This window comes from Cervus canadensis, chromosome 7 (genome assembly GCF_019320065.1).
Source record: "Cervus canadensis isolate Bull #8, Minnesota chromosome 7, ASM1932006v1, whole genome shotgun sequence".
NCBI classification, from domain to species: domain Eukaryota; kingdom Metazoa; phylum Chordata; class Mammalia; order Artiodactyla; family Cervidae; genus Cervus; species Cervus canadensis.
In genome coordinates this window covers 34,523,552-34,540,880 of record NC_057392.1, presented here as the reverse complement: position 1 = coordinate 34,540,880, position 17,329 = coordinate 34,523,552, and the positions used below count along the sequence as shown (strand labels likewise).

Sequence of the window (17,329 nt, the reverse complement as noted above, 5' to 3'; positions counted from 1 at the left end):
ATGATAGAAGCTTGCCCTTCAACTTAGCTTGGCTTGTTTCTCTGTACTCATTCAATCAACTAAGTAATCCATTTTATTTTCTCAACTCTCTCTCATTTGCTCTCACTTTTTAACCTAGTCTCCCAGGGACACATGCACACTTCCATTACTTCGGCATCCTGACTCTTACCTCTTATATTTGCCCCATCTCTTCTTTGTTCCCTTTACAGATACTTTCTTTTCTTCCCAAGATAATATCTTCATTAATTTGATCAACTCTATCCAATGTTTTATACTCAGTTCCACATTGGGCGTAACCTTTAATAATCTGAAGATGGAACTCAATTGTTTAAAGGAAACTATTAGTAAACCTTTGCTAGAATTACATGTATCAGAAGCACAGGACTTTGGCATAATAAATGGCTTATTTTTTTAAAAGCAGTTGTTTGGGGGAGAGTAGGGCAGAGGAAAGTAGTTGGTACTTTAAGGAAATGTTAGGGATCATAAGGAAATGTATCCATTCTTTCAAAGCAACTAATGAATGATCATCTCTCAGGCGGGATATTGGAAGGACAGATCATGAAATTTGCATGACAAATGTTGTATGTAAATATGGGTTAATACCTGTATAGCAAGGAAGCATGAGAGCAAATGCAGACAGTGTTAATTCTGGAGTTCCAGCAGCTGCGAGTTGCTCATCACAACCAGGTAGGAATGACTGAGGAATCCAGCAAAGCTGGCCATGCCAGCGTTTACACATGGAACACTTCCTGGACATCCAGGTGTCATGGGGCACAGAACCACACACTTCCCTTCGTGCATGTCACGGTTACAGTTCCATCCAAAGAGGAAAGGTAAGTACAAAAGGACCCCAGAATGCAAGTTCTCCCATTCAGACAGCAGGTTCTGTTTAGTTCCTTACTGTTCTGGATTCCTCTGAATAGTACAAACTGGGAAGCCCAATGACCAATAGCAGGCTCCTTCTGGGACTGAAGGCCATTATCTCTGAGGGGCAGATCTCCCTGTGATGGACTGGCTAGTTCATGATGACCCAATCCAGCAACTAATCCCAGTTCAAATGCTCTGGAAAAAGCCATATCAAAACCACACTGGAAGAGAAATGCTCCATCTTCCTTTGGTCCATGGCCCACAGGCTGGTCCTAATAAATGTTTTGGCTGTAAATTTCAGGGATATTCTCCTTCCTCAGCCACATCTGACTTTCAGTTTTTAAATCGAAACTTTTACTGAGATAATTATAGATACACATGCAAAGAAATAACACAAAGATCTCTGTGCACCATTCCAGTTTGCCCTAATGAAAATGTGTATGAGTTGTTCAGTTGGGTCCAACTCTGCAATAGCATAGACTGTAGCCCACCAAACTCCTATGTCCATAGAATTCTCCAGGCAAGAATACTGGAGTGGGTAGCCATTGCCTTCTCCAGGGGATCTTCCTGATCCAGGGATCAAACCCTGGTCTCCTGCATTGCAGGCAGATTCTTTACCATCTGAGCCACCAGGGAAGCCCATCCTAATGATAACATTATGGTAAATAATAGTATAATATTACAACCAGAGGACTTCCCAGGTGGCACAGTGGTAGAGAATCTGCCTGCCAATGTAGGAGACACAAGACATGCAGGTTTGAGCCCTGGGTTGGGAAGATTCTCTGGAGTAGGAAATGGCAACCCACTCCAATATTCTTGCCTGGAAAATTCCAAGGATAGAGGAGCTTAGTTTAGTCCATGGGGTTGCAAAGAATTGGACACGACTGAGCACACACTCACAACCAGAATATTGACAGTAATAAAATTCACCAATTAAAAAGAATAAAACTTTAATCTTCAGATGTGTTGAAGAATTATCTATCTGGTGACAAGAATCTGATTCCGATGTTTTTTACACAAGAAATTTTCATTAATCTTTCTTTTGGGTAATCAAACTGAAACCTATGTTAATCATTTGTTTATAGAACAAACCCCAAGAGAAGGATTACTGTTTGTTTAAGAAGACGAAAAGGAGAATTTATAAGCAGAAACTCACACCCTTCAGTCTTCACTGACCCCTTCCACATAGAAAACCCATGTTAACACTGCATTGACTCTGTAGATTGCTTCCCCCACCCGACCCCCCTCTATTTTGTGGCAGAAAGCAGCATATCTTAAAATGTCTCAGCGAGAAACAAACAGAATAAAGAAGAAAAAAGAAATAAAGCAGAAATTATGAAGTAGAAGAGGGTAACATCATCTGCACGGCGTGAAAGTGTGAGTGTGAGTGTGCAGGCAGGTCGGGCAGAGGCAATAAGGACCTGGCCTGGCTTACAAAAGATCTGCGCTTGTGGAGTAGGCAGAGGTGTCTCCTGTCAGGGATGGCATAGCACTAAGACCATGTTCAGAAAAAAGCAGTGGGGCAGCGGTGGCTAGAGCCAGGTTGAAAGTGCCTGAGAAATGTCAGGTGCAGCATTATCACGGTACCTGGTCCCCTCCCTATCTGTGGAAGTGCAGGGCTTGTGAATAGGATTTGCTGGATGGATCAGAGTAAAATTGTACCAGCTGGGCTTTAATTTTGGATTGCAGACTGATTGCCAGCCCCAGCCCAAGTTTGGCAGGGGGTCATATGAGTGGAGAACTATTAGTATTATGGTCTTTATGAGTGTTTTAAATACTCTATGTTTTTTTGTATTAAAGTGTATACTTCTAGAATGAGAGATCGTGTTTGGCTTCTGTAACAAACCACACAACAAATTACCAAACACACACACATACACGATACAATGCAAGGGAAAGAAAACTATCCATGAAAAAATTGTGTCTATCCTGGTTGTACAGCTCTGCCATTGATCAAATTAGGATAAGTTACTTTTCTACTTCCCCCATTTATAAAAATGAATATACTGATGCATGTCTCATAAGAATTATTTAAACATTATCTGGGATATAACTCAATTGATTACAATTAGAACTGAATAGTGGGTCAAATGCATATGTTTCTCTGGAGAGAAATAAATGTATAAAAGCACAAATCAGGAAGTTCAGTCATTATTACCTAACTCTCCAAATAGGAAATGCTTCCTCATAAATTTCTCGTGAGCTGCAAACACAGTGGAGTTAAGGGAGCAGGGGTTTTCTCACTAATGCTTATGTGGGAGATCAGGAGAAGAAAAATACTACAGCTAGGTATATGGAAGGAAAAGAGAGAGGTAAGGATAGGAAGAAGAAGGGAACTCCCTTCAGAAGATATCTTCAGCTTTGGGGATACTTTTCACAATTTTTCTCCCTTTCACAGCTGGTGAGTCTATTGGGAGTGGTGGTGGGGAAGGGTGAAAAGTACTGGAGGAAAAAAAAAGTAGAGGAAACCATGTTGAGAAAGATACTTTAGATTGTTTTCCACCAGAATTTTTATGTCTTTTAAATATCTCAATTTCATTCTTCTCTTTCTAGTTTCCTTGGTAAGAGTTTTAGAACAGTCCTTGCATGGGGATCTAATGCTCTGCATTTCTAAAACTGAACCATGTGATATTGATATTGCTGGTATGTAGATCAACAATGAGAGGCAAGGTTTTAAAGAAGTCTTGTTTTTTGAAAAAAGACACTTGTGATAATTCTAAGACTGCACCTTTGTGCCATTTGCAAAAAAACAAAAAACAAAAATAAACACCCAACCCTAAAATAAAGCAAAAACCAAAAAGGAGTCTAAGAACAAACTCACACATAAATGTTAAATCTCCTTATAAGCGGGTACAAGCTATTTAGGCCACGATAGGGGATTTAATATTTGAATCAGTTCTAATGAGATGGATGAAACTGGAGCCCATTATACAGAGTGAAGTAAGCCAGAAAGATAAACACCAATACAGTATACTAACACATATATATGGAATTTAGAAAGATGGTAACAATAACTCTATATGCAAGACAGAAAAAGAGACACAGATATATAGAACAGACTCTTGAACTCTATGGGAGAAGGCAAGGGTGGGATGATCTGAGAGAACAGCATCAAAGCATGTATATTATCAAGTGTGAAACAGATCGCCAGTCCAGGTTGGATGCATGAGACAAGTGCTCGGGGCTGGTGCACTGGGATGACCCAGAGGGATGGGATGGGGAGGGAGGTGGGAGGGGGGTTCAGGATGGGAACACATGTAAATCCATGGCTGATTCATGTCAATGTATGGCAAAAACCACTACAATATTGTAAAGTAATTAGCCTCCAACTAATAAAAATAAATGAAAAAAAAAAAAAAAAAAGAACTCCAGAGGCAGTGTGAGGTAGAAAATGTATGCTTGTTCCCTGTGCTCCCCCTTCCTGACTGTGGAAGCTTTGAGTTTGTCTCTGCTCTGCTCTTCAGCAGTAGATTTCTCATCTGTACAACAGGGGTAGCCATTTCTCCCTGTAGAGAGTTCGTGAGTATATAAGTGCCTCTCACATAGCATAGAAGTGCCTCTCACATAGGGGATGCTCAGTTAAGCTTAGGTTTCTTATCTCTTTCCTATCTTATCTTTTGAAGAATCTATTTATAAATAACTACCAGTTTTGCACTCAAGATAATTTTAATTTCTTATCTTTTTATTCATTGCTTAGTGCATTATGACAATGCATTTTAATTATTAGGCTGGTTACCGTATATAATTAAAATTAATAACACTTCTCTTATTTTAACAAGTGTTTTACAAGTGTTTTTGAACTAACCTAGAGTGATCTTCTTTCCAGGTATTTTGGATTATCAGGGAAGTTTTGATAGAATACTGGGCTTCAGGTCAAAATATCTGACTTTGAGATGAAAACGTGGTCACTTACCAAGACTACCAAGATGCTTGAAATTGTGCTTTGTCTTTTATCCGTCTCTGCATAATTCATGGTACCTATCACAATACTTCAAATATACTAATGATGATATTTACTGAGCACTTATTACATGCAAGATGCTTTTCTAAGTACTCTACATGTATTAGTTCATTTAATCACAGTAATCCTAAAAGGAATATTATTCCTATTTAAAGGAAATGAAATTGAGACACAGAGGAGCCAAGTGATATATTTCACTATATCTAAGGTGCAATATTTTTTCACATTTTAACATCTCCAGAATGGGATGTGTATCAGTTACAGTCCCAGCAGTAAACAACCAGCACACTTTGAGTAACTTGGGGAGAGTTTTACAAAAGCATGCATGCTTTAAAAAGATGTGGTTTCCATAACCAATAAGAGATAATGAAGGACCTGGTGTCTTGCAACTGCTGGAAGGCATTACACTCCTTGGCCTGAAGTTACAAGATGAAGGAATCTGAAGAAAGCAGTGTTTTTGAGAGGGCTGCCTATAGGACGATGGCTATGGGAGTGACCCTAACACCCCCACAGGAAAAGTACTCCAACCTCACTCTCCTTCCACCTTTGATCTACATTTGCTGTAAATGCCTCCAAGAAGTCAGCCTCTTAGGACCCAGAGAATGGCAGAAAAGATTGGAGAATTGATCTGGAGGAGCAAAGGGAGCATATTCCAGCACAAGATGCACCCTACAATAGAGGTCATATCATGAGTAACTGGCAGAGTATTTAGTCCCCTACTGTTGCATAATCAATATGTTATAAATTAGTATCATTCTTTTATTTGATAAAGCACAGAAACTTGTTCAAGTTTACACAGTTATAAGACAGTTGTGGCAGAATTTGCACCCAGATAATCTAACTCAAGAGCCCATGTGCTTAACTAGCATGCACTATAAATCCTTATGAAATAGTCACAGATAAAACTTTGTTGCTTTTTTGATTTTTTTTCCTGTTCTCATTTACAGCATCTCCAGAAGTGACACTACTTCAGGGGAAGAATAAAACTTCAATGTGCAAAGTTTGCAGGGAAGCCAGCTTGCACAGATTTTCTGAGTCTCAGAAGATTGCATCACTGTGCATGAATCTAGGACTAACAAGACAGTGACTGCCCAGAGCACATGCCACTGGGTAGGCAACAATGTATATTATGTGACCTGCTTTGTTTTACATTTGAACAGGAGCAAAAGTCTAACCATAGGTGAGCAGTCTTGCAGTAACTGATCTAATTATCATAACTTCTTCCCAAACAAGTGTCATCACCTATTGACGTACTTGGTTATTACCTCAGGAAATTATAATTGACTTACATTGAATTTTTTCATCCTGTCTTATTTCCTCTTTCAAGTTTTCCTTTGCCTTCTGTCTTATTATTGGACTGAGGTTGATTTTCTCAGATAAAATTCACTCTATTTTTTTAATCTCTTTATCAATTCTTAGTGCATTCTGACAGTGCATTTTACCAGGTTGTGTCACCACTTAATTTTCTTTTTGATTATGTCTAATCAGGTTTTTAATCTACCCACTGAGATTTGATTCCAATAATTATATTTTTCATTTTTAAAAGTTTAGTTCTTTCATTTTATTTCCTTTTTTCTTTTTTAACCATGTTAATCACATGTTATTTTCCATAGTGGAAAACCATAGTGGTTTTCACACTATCTTATTATTTCTAGTTATTGTGTTGCCAATTCTGGTGGTTGCTGAATAGAAAAACAGAATTATAGAAGAGATAGTGACCATTAAATGCTAGATGGGAGTGAGAAGAATTTAGAGTACTTTATACAGGGGATACAATTTGAATGAGGTCTGAAGGATAGATTGAAGTTTAAAAAGTTAATTAGGCTGACAAACTAAAAAGAGGGCATTTTATTTTATTTATCAATAACAGCAATAGTTGATTTATAATGTGAGAATTAGTATCTGCTGCTCATCAGAGTGATCCAGTTATACATATACATATATCCACTCTTTTTTAGATTTTGTTACCATAAAAGCTGTTACAGAGTACTGAGTAGAGTTCCCTGTGCTATATAGTAGGTTCTTATTAGTTATCTGTTTTATATATAGTAGTGTGTATATATGTCAATTCCAATCTCCCAAGTTATCCCTCTGCTCATCCCTTCCCGCCTCGTACTCAGTCGCTCAGTCATGTCTGACTCTTTGTGACCCTATGGATTGTAGCCTGCTAGGCTCCTCTCTTCGTGGGATTTCCCAGGCAAGAGCACTGGAGTGGGTTGCCACTTCCTATTCCAGGGGATCTTCCTGACCCAGGGATTGAACCTGCGTCCCTTGCATCTCCTGCATTGGCAGAAGGATTGTTTACCACTGAACCACCAGGGAAGTCCCATCCCTTCCCCCATAGTAACTGTAAATTTATTTTCTACATCTGTGACTGTATTTCTGTTTTGTAAATAGGTTCATTTGTACCATTTTTTAGATTCCACATATGAGCAATATCATATGATTTTTGTCTTTCTCTGTCTGACTTTACTCAGTATGACAATATCTGGGTCCATTCATGGCACTGCAAATGGCATTATTTTGATCTTTTCTTATGGCTCAGTGATATTCCATTGGGTATATGTACCACATCTTCTTTAACCATTCCTCCATTGATGGGCATTGACATGGCTTCAATGTCCTGGCTATGGTAAGTAGTGCTGCAATGAACATTTTTGAACTTTGGTTTTCCCTGAATATATGCCCAGGAATGGGATTGCAAGATCATATCATAGCTTTATTTTTACTTTTTAAAGGAACCTCCATACTCTTCTCCATAGTGGCTGTACCAATTTACATTCTCACCAACAGTGTAGGAGGGTTCCCTTTTCTCCACACCCTCTCCAGCATTTACTGTTGGTAGATTTTGTGATGATTGCCATTCTGACTGGTGCGAGGTGCTACCTCATTATAGTTTTAATTTACTTTTCTCTGATAATTAGTGATGCTGTGCATCTTTTTGTATGCCTCTTGGCCATCTGTTTTCTTTGGAGAAATGTCCATTTAGATCTTCCACTTTTTAACTGGACTGTTTGGGTGTTTTGATATCAAGTTGCATGAGCTAACTGGACTGTTTGTGTGTTTTGATATTGAGCTGCATGAGCTGTTTGTATAACTTTGGATATTAATCCCTTGTCAGTCACTTCATTTGCAAATATTTTCTCCCACTCTGAGGGTTGTCTTTTCATTCTGTTCATGGTTTCCTTTGCTGTGAAGAAACTTTTAAGCTTAATTAGGCCCCACTTGTTTATTTTTGTTTTTATTTTAGTTATTCTAGGAGGTGGATCAAAAAAGATCTTGCTTGTGATTTATGTCACAGAGTGTTTTGTTTTTGCAAAGAGTATTTCGCCTATGCAGAGATGGAAGTGGAGATGGTTTGTTTGGAATTAATATGTTTTACAGACGAGTTGGAAACACAGATTCAAAGGAAATTAGAATGGGATTCAGATTTTGAAGTCATCTTCTTATAAGCAATGAATCAAATTTTTCTAGACAAAGATGTTGAGTTGGATAGAGAAGCAAGCACAAGATAGAATCTGGGAAACATCACATTTTTAGGAATGGCCCAAAGAACAGAATCTAATAAAAGAGGCAGAGTGGAGTCCATGGGGAAGGAAAATCAATGGAAACCAATGAAAGAGTTTGAGGGAAGAAGAGGCAAAAATTTCAAATTCCTTCAAGATGTCAGGTAGAATAACAATTTTAAATGTGTTTTGAATTAATCAGTGGATCATTGATGACTATCATAAAACCAATGGGGAGGGCTATAAAAACTGCTCTCTGGGAAGTTTTAGATTATATATATATTTTAAAAAACCTTACTGTGAATCATATCAGGAAATATTCCTAAATGCCTTACTGAGGTTCTTTTTGTATAATATCATAATATTAAGTAGCACATTGGTCAAGCAGTTTTTTTTTTTTTATCAGAATGCTGACATTTGATGTCTTATTTGCAGAACCCTTTCCAAAGAACTTTCATGGAACATTCCAGCAAAATTTCACTAGAAAACTCTTATATTTCTTAGAGAAAAGCAAAATACCTGACTTTTCCCAGATACCTTTGCTACTTTGAGCAAACAAGAATTATCAACATCAATAGTACACTATAGATTAACTTGACTTGTCAATAAGGAATGTACTTTTAAGATATTACTTGTACTTGTAATTAAAGTCCTTGAGCCTCCAGGTTATTCTACCCCTTGGACTCAGCCTTAAGTTTTTCTTTCCTTCTGGGCATTCTGACTATTGTGGGATCCATTGCTTTCTGTTAGTTTACTGGATGCAAGTTATCTATTAGTTAATCAAAATGGACTTTACATTCAAAGTATATTTATTTAAATGGGGAATTCATAGGCAGCAAACTTTATGATCCTTCTATGCTACCTCAATAGTTCTAGTATTCAATACTAATGGCACTGGTAAAAACAACTACTAAAACAAAACAGCAGCAACAGCAGCAAACAGCCATAATTGTCATTTGAATGTTTACTACTCTGCCAGGCACTGTACCATGTGCCTCACATATCACTTAAACTATTATTTTTCTTATTAACAAGGATGGAAATATATATTGGAAGTAACTCATCATTTATGTGAAAAGCTTTTATGTCTTTTATGCATGTATTTTTGGATATGTCAAGGTATAGCAGTGAATATGACACATAATAAAAAAAGGAATATTTTTTTATTCCTTTTAATAAAAAATATAACACAACACACAATTTTAAAAAAAGGTTTTTCTTTAAAAGTGTAAATAGCTTTTTATCACAATTGCTTTGCCAACTAGAATTGTTAAAAGAGGAATAACAAGTACTAAATCAAATTACAGGGACTTCCCTTGCGGTCCAGGAGTTAAGAATCCACCTGCCAATGCATGGCACATGAGTTTGATCCCTGGTCTGGGAAGACTCAACATGCTGCAGGGCAACTAAGCCCCTGAAATACAGCTACTGAGCCCCAGCTCAGTACCTGGGAGATGCAACTACTGAAGCTTGAGCACCCTAGAGTCCATACTCTACAATAAGAAAAGCCACCATGATGAGAAGCCTGAGCACCACAACTAGAGTACCCACCACTCGCTGCAACTAGAGAAAGCCCACATGCACAGCAACGAAGACCCAGAGCAGCCGAAAAATAAAAATAAAGAAATAAATCAGATTATTTTTTCTTTTTCTACATTTCCTGCCTCTCTAATGTTTTTGACACACACATACATAAAAGAAGAACAGTCTTTGAGCGTTCAAGCTTGTTTTAGCTTAGTTCTAGTTGAAATGTGGTCCTAGGAACCCTTGCAGGAGGTCCTCAAGGTAGGTTCTATTTTCATAATAATACTGATATGTTTGCTTTTTGCACTTACGTTCTCTTGCATTCATTTTCTAGACGCTGCGTGGCATATGTTGATATTATTGCTTTGATGGCTTATGGAGTGAGTACTTATGTATTATTAGTGTGTGTGTTTCTAAATTTTCCTATGGTAAATTCTTTGGGATCCTCAACAATTTTTAAGGGTATAAAGACATATTGAAACTAAAAAGCCCAAGAATTACTGTTTTAGCTGAGAGAAAATATGAATTAGGACCACTTATTATTGAATTAGTCTTAAATTGGGGGAATGAAACTTTAGAAAATTATATAAAATTATAAGATATTATCAAATGTGAAAAAGTAATGAAAATTCATGAGCTGTATCATTTGGCTTACCTGAACTGACAATAAATTACTGAATTGACTATAAATTCCTAGCTGTGGGTCTCTCCCTTTTTTTTAGAGTTGTAACAAGGTTCTGGTGGTTAAGACTCAGACTCTTAAGCTGCAGAGCTTCCTCTCTTTGTTTTTGTCTTGTTTTGTAAATAAATCTATATATTTGCCCATATTCTTTAAAATTAACACAATCATAACTTTGGTTTTTGTTGACTACTAACAAACACGCTCTTTAGCCTTAATAACCTGCTTTTTGGACAAACACCATGTGGTTAAGCCAAACAGTCAGTCTGTGGTATTTTGTTACTGATGCCACAGCAGACTAGTACACTATGGGACTTAGTCTAAAATGCCTTAAATATGTGTTATTTTTGATGTAAATACTTTCAATTTTTAGCCTAAATAAATATGTGTTGAAGTATTCTACTTATCCCACTTATTATTCTTACCTTCCCAAATCAAATTGTATATTGTATCTTTTTCTCAAGTCTCCTGTTTTTCAAGATACCTTTCTAAGTCAATTCTGCCAAATATGCTATAAGTCAGCATTCACATACACTGTGGAAATATTTATCAGAGGTTCCTAGAACATACAATTTTCTCTTTAGTTATTTTTAGAATAATATATTTTATTTTATTTTGGTGAAATGTCCTTCTTATAGGACATACAGGCAATACAGAAAATGTACTTGCTTCAAATTCCACCACTCAAAACAACCACTCTTAACATTAGCTGAACAGTTTTCTTTGAATATGTATAAAAAGAAGGAAAGACAAATTATTTTATGAAAATTATTTCATATTAGCATGTTATCTTAAATAAAAATTATTACATTTATTGTTACTTTATTTTAAGCTAGCAAAAGGAGCAGATGTAATCACTGAACGTGAGATACAAATGTCCCTGCCATATACAAATGTTAATGTGAACTATGATCTTTGAGTGATAATGCTGCAATATTATTTGTTCATCAATTGCAACAAATGTACCACTCTGGTAGGGATGATAGGGGAGGCTGTGTACATGTGGAAGCAGGGGGCAAACAGAAACTGTTTGTACTTAATGCTTAATTTTCTGTGACTCTCAAACTTCTCTAAAAAATTAAGCTTACATATAAAAAGTAAGCTCCTTTTCAGAAGCAATATATTCTGATGTACCATAATGATACATAAGGCAGTCAAAAAACAAAACAAAAACACAGCATACCAAATAGAGAAAGTAAATTTGCTTAAGTGTCTGTTTCAGTTAGTTTGGACTTGTGCCCCCTACATATTGAAAACAAAATTCTTTACCAGAAGTGACACTAATTTCAAAAGGAGTTCTCTAAGTTGTGAGCAATATTACGCACATGATGTAACTGTCCATTTTAAAACCTGCAATTTCACTGTCACTGTGTCTGGTGACTCCCTGCCATGGCAGATAAAGACCAACGTCACACTTCTTCACATTACCTTTCCTTTCATTTTCTGTTTTGTTGGTTTTATGCTATTTTTACATAAGTAAGTGTTAGTCACTCAGTCATGCCCGACTCTTTGCGGCCCCATGGACTGCAGCCCACCAGGCTCCTCTGTTCATGAGATTTTCCAGGCAAGGATAATGGAGTGGGTTCCCATTTCCTTCTCCAATATATATTTCCTTCTTCAATGTATACTTTTACATATTGAAGGTCAAAACACTTTTGTTCTTTATAAATAATTCTCCCTTGTTTAAACTATATATTTAAATGTGTTTATTGTTCATCACAAATCATGATTTAAAATTTTTATTGATTTATTTTTTGTTGGGATATATATGGCAGAAAGAGAAGAAGAACTAAAGAACCTCTTGATGAAAGTGAAAGAGCAGAGTGAAAAAGTTGGCTTAAAACTCAACATTCAGAAAACTAAGATCATGGCATCCAATCCCATCACTTCATGGCAAATAGATGGGGAAACAATAGAAACAGTGAGAGACTTTGTTTTCTTGGGCTCCAAAATCACTGCAGATGGTGACTGCATCCATGAAATTAAAAGATGGTTGCTCCTTGGAAGAAAAATTATGACCAACCTAGACAGCATATTAAAAAGCAGAGACATTACTTTGCCAACAAAGGTCCATCTAGTCAAAGCTATGTGAGAGTTCCACTATAAAGAAAGCTGAGTGCTGAAGAATTGATGCTTTTTAACTGTGGTGGTGGAGAAGACTCTTGAGAGTCTCTTGGACTGCAAGCAGATCCAATCAGTCAATCCTAAAGGAAATCAGCCCTGAATATTCATTGGAAGGACTGATGCTGAGGCTGAAACTCCAATACTGTGGCCACTTGATGCAAAGAACTGACCCATTTGAAAAGACCCTGATGCTGGGAAAGATTGAAGGCGGGAGGAAAAGGGGATGACAGAGGATGAGATGGTTGGATGGCATCACCAATTCGATGGACATGAGTTTGAGTAGGCTTTGGGAGTTGGTGACGGACAGGGAAACCTGGTGTGCTGTAGTCCATGGGGTCATAAAGAGTCGGACAGGACTGAAAGACTAAACTGAACTGAACTATCTAGTGCTTTTGTTGTATGTTTTACAACTGATGAAGTATGAGAGGAAAGATTAAAGAAATGAGTGCTTGTATCTGTTTTTAAATTCTCTCCTGTCCTCTTTGGATTTGATCTAGAGGTAAGATGAAATAAAACCTATTGCAACTCACTCTAGTCCAGAGTATGTCTGTCTCTCTGTTATGCCACTCATTGAATGTGTAGTTGGATCTATTATCTTAAAGTGTAACCATGGAGTTATTAGCACCACTAGTTTTCATTCCAAGAAAAAAAAAAAGATGAAAAAAACAAAAAAATCTTGCAGGAGCAAAATAAAATAAGACAGAGTAACAAAGTCTTACTCATAGTCATAACCATTTAGAGACTACTGATAAAATATTGCCCAAATGTTAGAACAGATACAGAAACTGTAGCATTTGCAACATAATCAACCACTTTGCCTGTGGTTCAGATGTGAAATAAGCAAAGAACGGTTTCCTCTGAGCCCTGATATTTATGATGACCACAATCGACCACGTCATGAAAACCTAATGCTTGGTTTGTGTGTATATGGTATATTTGCATTTGTGTGTTTAATGCTATTGACAAAATGTTTGTATTAGTGGTGGAAATGTTTGTGACAAGAATCAACCTGAACAGGAAATTCATGTGAGTAACTATTTCAGTGCTAAATATGCACTTTAGAAAAGCAGTAGAGGAGAAAGATGAGAAAGACTGCCCAGAGAATTGGGGGGAGAAGTGCAGTGAGGCAAGCTGACTATGGAGGGTGATGGAATAACTGGAGCCCAAGATATGTCCAAGCAGAAGCAGCTTAAGCCATGTTGATGAAAGGCTGTAAGGTCTCTACAAGTGACCTTGAAAGTGAACAGATTTTTGCACATAGCTTACCACCAACATAAATAAAAACGTCTGACTTCTGAGAATAAAGTCAGCATGTGGGATATAACGTATTGTTTAGTTGCTAAGTCATGTCCAGCTCTTTTGTGACCTCATGGACGATGGTCCACCAGGCTCCTCTGTCCATGGATTTCCCAGGCAAGAACACTGGAGTGGGTTGCCATTTCTTTCTCCAAAGGATCTTTCCAACCCAGAGATCAAACCCACGTCTCCTGCATTGCAAGCAGATTCTTTACTGCTGAGTTACCAGGGAAGCCATGATATATTAATAACATATACAGGATGTAATTATTATAAGAAAGTGTTAGTCACTAAGTCGTGTCTGACTCTTTGTGATCCCATGGACTGTAGCTCTCCAGGCTCCTCTGTCCATGGGATTTCCCAGGCAAGAATATTGGAATGGGTTGCCATTTCCTCCTCCAGGGGATCTTCCCAACCCAGGGATTAAACCTGTGTCTCCTGCATCTCCAGCATTGCAGGTGGATTCTTTACTGCTGAGCCACTAGGGAATTGAAAGGAGAAATAGGAAATTTTGTGATTATGGCTGGAGACTTCAATAAGCCACTTTCATTAATGAATACAACTAGATAGATAGTCAGTAAGGAGATAGAAGACTTGAACAATAGTATAAACCAACTAGATCTAACAGAAATACAGAACACTCTACCCCCAAAGGAAAAAAAAGTTTTCATTTAGCATGACTGAGACATTCTCCAGGACAGACTATGTGTTAGGCCACAAAACAAATCTCAATAAATTTAAAAAGATTGAACTCATACAAAATACCTTCTCTGACAACCATTGAATGAAACTAGAGAAGTCACAAATATGTGGAAGTTAAACATTTTTTAAAAATAAATAATAGAACAGAAAAGAAATCATAAGGGAATTTATAAACACATTGAGATAAATAAAAACATGATATACCAAAATTTATGGAAAACAAAAACAGTGCTCAGAGGCAAAATTATAGCTGCAAACCTCTATTTTTAAAAGAATAATATTTCAAATCAATAACCTAACTTGTCTTAAGGAAAAAGACAAGAATAGCAAACTAAAAAAGCTGAATATATAAAAAATCTGTACTACTCAAAACCAAACAATTCAATCTTGTATAGGAATTTTTCCAAGGTAGTTATACAAGTAAGCACAAACCCATGGTAAGATGCTCAGTGTCACTAGTCAGTCAGTCAGTCAGTCAGTCAGTCAGTCAGTCAGTCAGTCAGCTCAGTCGCTCAGTCGTGTCCGACTCTTTGCAACCCCATGAATCACAGCACGCCAGGCCTCCCTGTCCATCACCAACTCCCAGAGTTTACTCAAACTCATGTCCATCGAGCCAGTGATGCCATCCAGCCATCTCATCCTCTGTCGTCCCCTTCTCCTCCTGCCCCCAATCCCTCCCAGCATCAGGGTCTTTTCCAGTGAGTCAACTCTTCGCGTGAGGTGGCCAAAGTACTGGAGTTTCAGCTTCAGCATCAGTCCTTCCAATGAACACCCAGGACTGATCTGCTAGTCACTAGTGAAATACAAATCAAAACCAAATGAGATATCACTTAACACCCACTAGGATCCTACTACTACTACTGCTGAAATGAAAAATAGGTGTAGGCAAGGTTATAGAGGAATTGGAACTCATATATTACTAGTAGAAATGTACAATTGTGAAGTTACTGTTAACAGCAAATTGGTGAGTCTTCAATAAGTTACACATAGAGAGGAAAACAGAGACAGTAGAAAAGGAGGATGCTGAGCTCAACTTCCCCATGAACAAATCAGAAATACAATTATATGTGGAACAATTATTACTGAAAACAACATGGAAACTGTCAGAAAGGCTCTTCTACAACCAGCACTGTAAAGAAAGATCCACATGAAGTTAGTTAGGAAGAGAGTAGAAGCCATCTGGTCAGAACCCAAACCTTAGCAGGAAAACAAAAGAGGCAGGGAATATCATGGGCTCAGGGATCCTACCTGAAAGGAACAAGGACTTTAAGGTACCCCAGTACAAGGGTCCAACACCAGTAAGATGAGTCTTTTCAGCTGTTTTGAAAACCAGTGGGACTTACAAGAGAGATGAAAGAAACCAAGATAACACTTTTTAAAAAATTATTTAATTGGAAGATAATTACTTTACTATATTGTGATGGTTCCCACCATTATTCATGTATGATGGTCCATAGACCAACATGAATCAGCCTTAGATATACATGTGTCCCCTTCATCCCCAACCCCCTCCAACTCTCCTCCCTCCCATACCACCCCTGCAAGTTGTTACAGAGCACTGGCTTCGGGTGCTCTGCCTCATACATCAAACTCTCACTGGTTATCTATTTTACATATGGTAATTTATATGTTTCAATGCTATTCTCTCAAATCATCCTACCCTCACCTTCTCCCACTGAGTCCAAAAGTCTGTTCTTCATGTCTGTGTCTCCTTTGCTGCCCTGCATGTAGGATCATCAGTACCATCTTTCTAAACTCCATACATATGCATTAATATATGGTATTTCCTTTCTATTTCTGGCATTTCACTCTGTATAATAGGTTCTGGGTTCATCTATTTCATAACTGACTCAAATGTGTTATTTTTTATAGCTGAGTAATATTCCAGTGTGTGTATGTACACTCTTGAAGAGCATTGCACATGCTTGCTTACTACTAGGAACAATATACAAGAAACAGATTGAAAACTACCTGAGGCTCTGGCCAGTTTGCCAGAGAAGCCCTTGTGTACACCCAGCCACACTGGGTGCCAGCTTTATCCCCTCTTGCTCTGGCACTGCTCTCCATTGTGAAGGCTGTCCTTACCAAGAAGAGTGTGTACACTTAGAGGAAACAGAACCAGCTCAGACCCAACCCTGCTTCAGACCAGGGTGGAGGCAACCATTACCAGCACACAAGTTCCTGCTCACATTTAGGGGGAGCTAACTTGATGAAGGTGAAAGAGGAGAGTGAAAAAGTTGGCTTAAAGCTCAACATTCAGAAAACTAAGATCGTGGCATCTGGTCCCATCACTTCATGGGAAATAGATGGGGAGACAGTGGAAACAGTGTCAGACTTTATTTTTGGGGGCTCCAAAATCACTGCAGATGGTGATTGCAACCATGAAATTAAAAGATACTTGCTCCTTGGAAGAAAAGTTATGACCAACCTAGATAGCATATTAAAAACCAGAGACATTACTTTGCCAACAAAGGTCCATCTGGTCAAGGCTATGGTTTTTCCAGTGGTCATGTATGGATGTGAGAGTTGGACTATGAAGAAAGCTGAGTGCCGAAAAATTGATGCTTTTGAACTATGGTGTTGGAGAAGACTCTTGAGAGTCCCTTGGACAGCAAGGAGATCCAACCAGTCCATCTGCAGGAGATCAGTCCTGGGTGTTCATTGGAAAGA

At 37.9% G+C, this 17,329-nt stretch overlaps 2 pseudogenes; one reads left to right on the top strand and one right to left on the bottom strand.

Annotated features, from left to right (window-relative positions):
- Positions 1-556: 556 nt before the first annotated feature.
- On the bottom strand, positions 557-1,108 carry LOC122444733 (annotated as a pseudogene).
- Positions 1,109-5,257: 4,149 nt separating this feature from the next.
- The window catches only part of LOC122444732, a 52,408-nt pseudogene continuing 40,336 nt past the window's right edge, over positions 5,258-17,329 (top strand).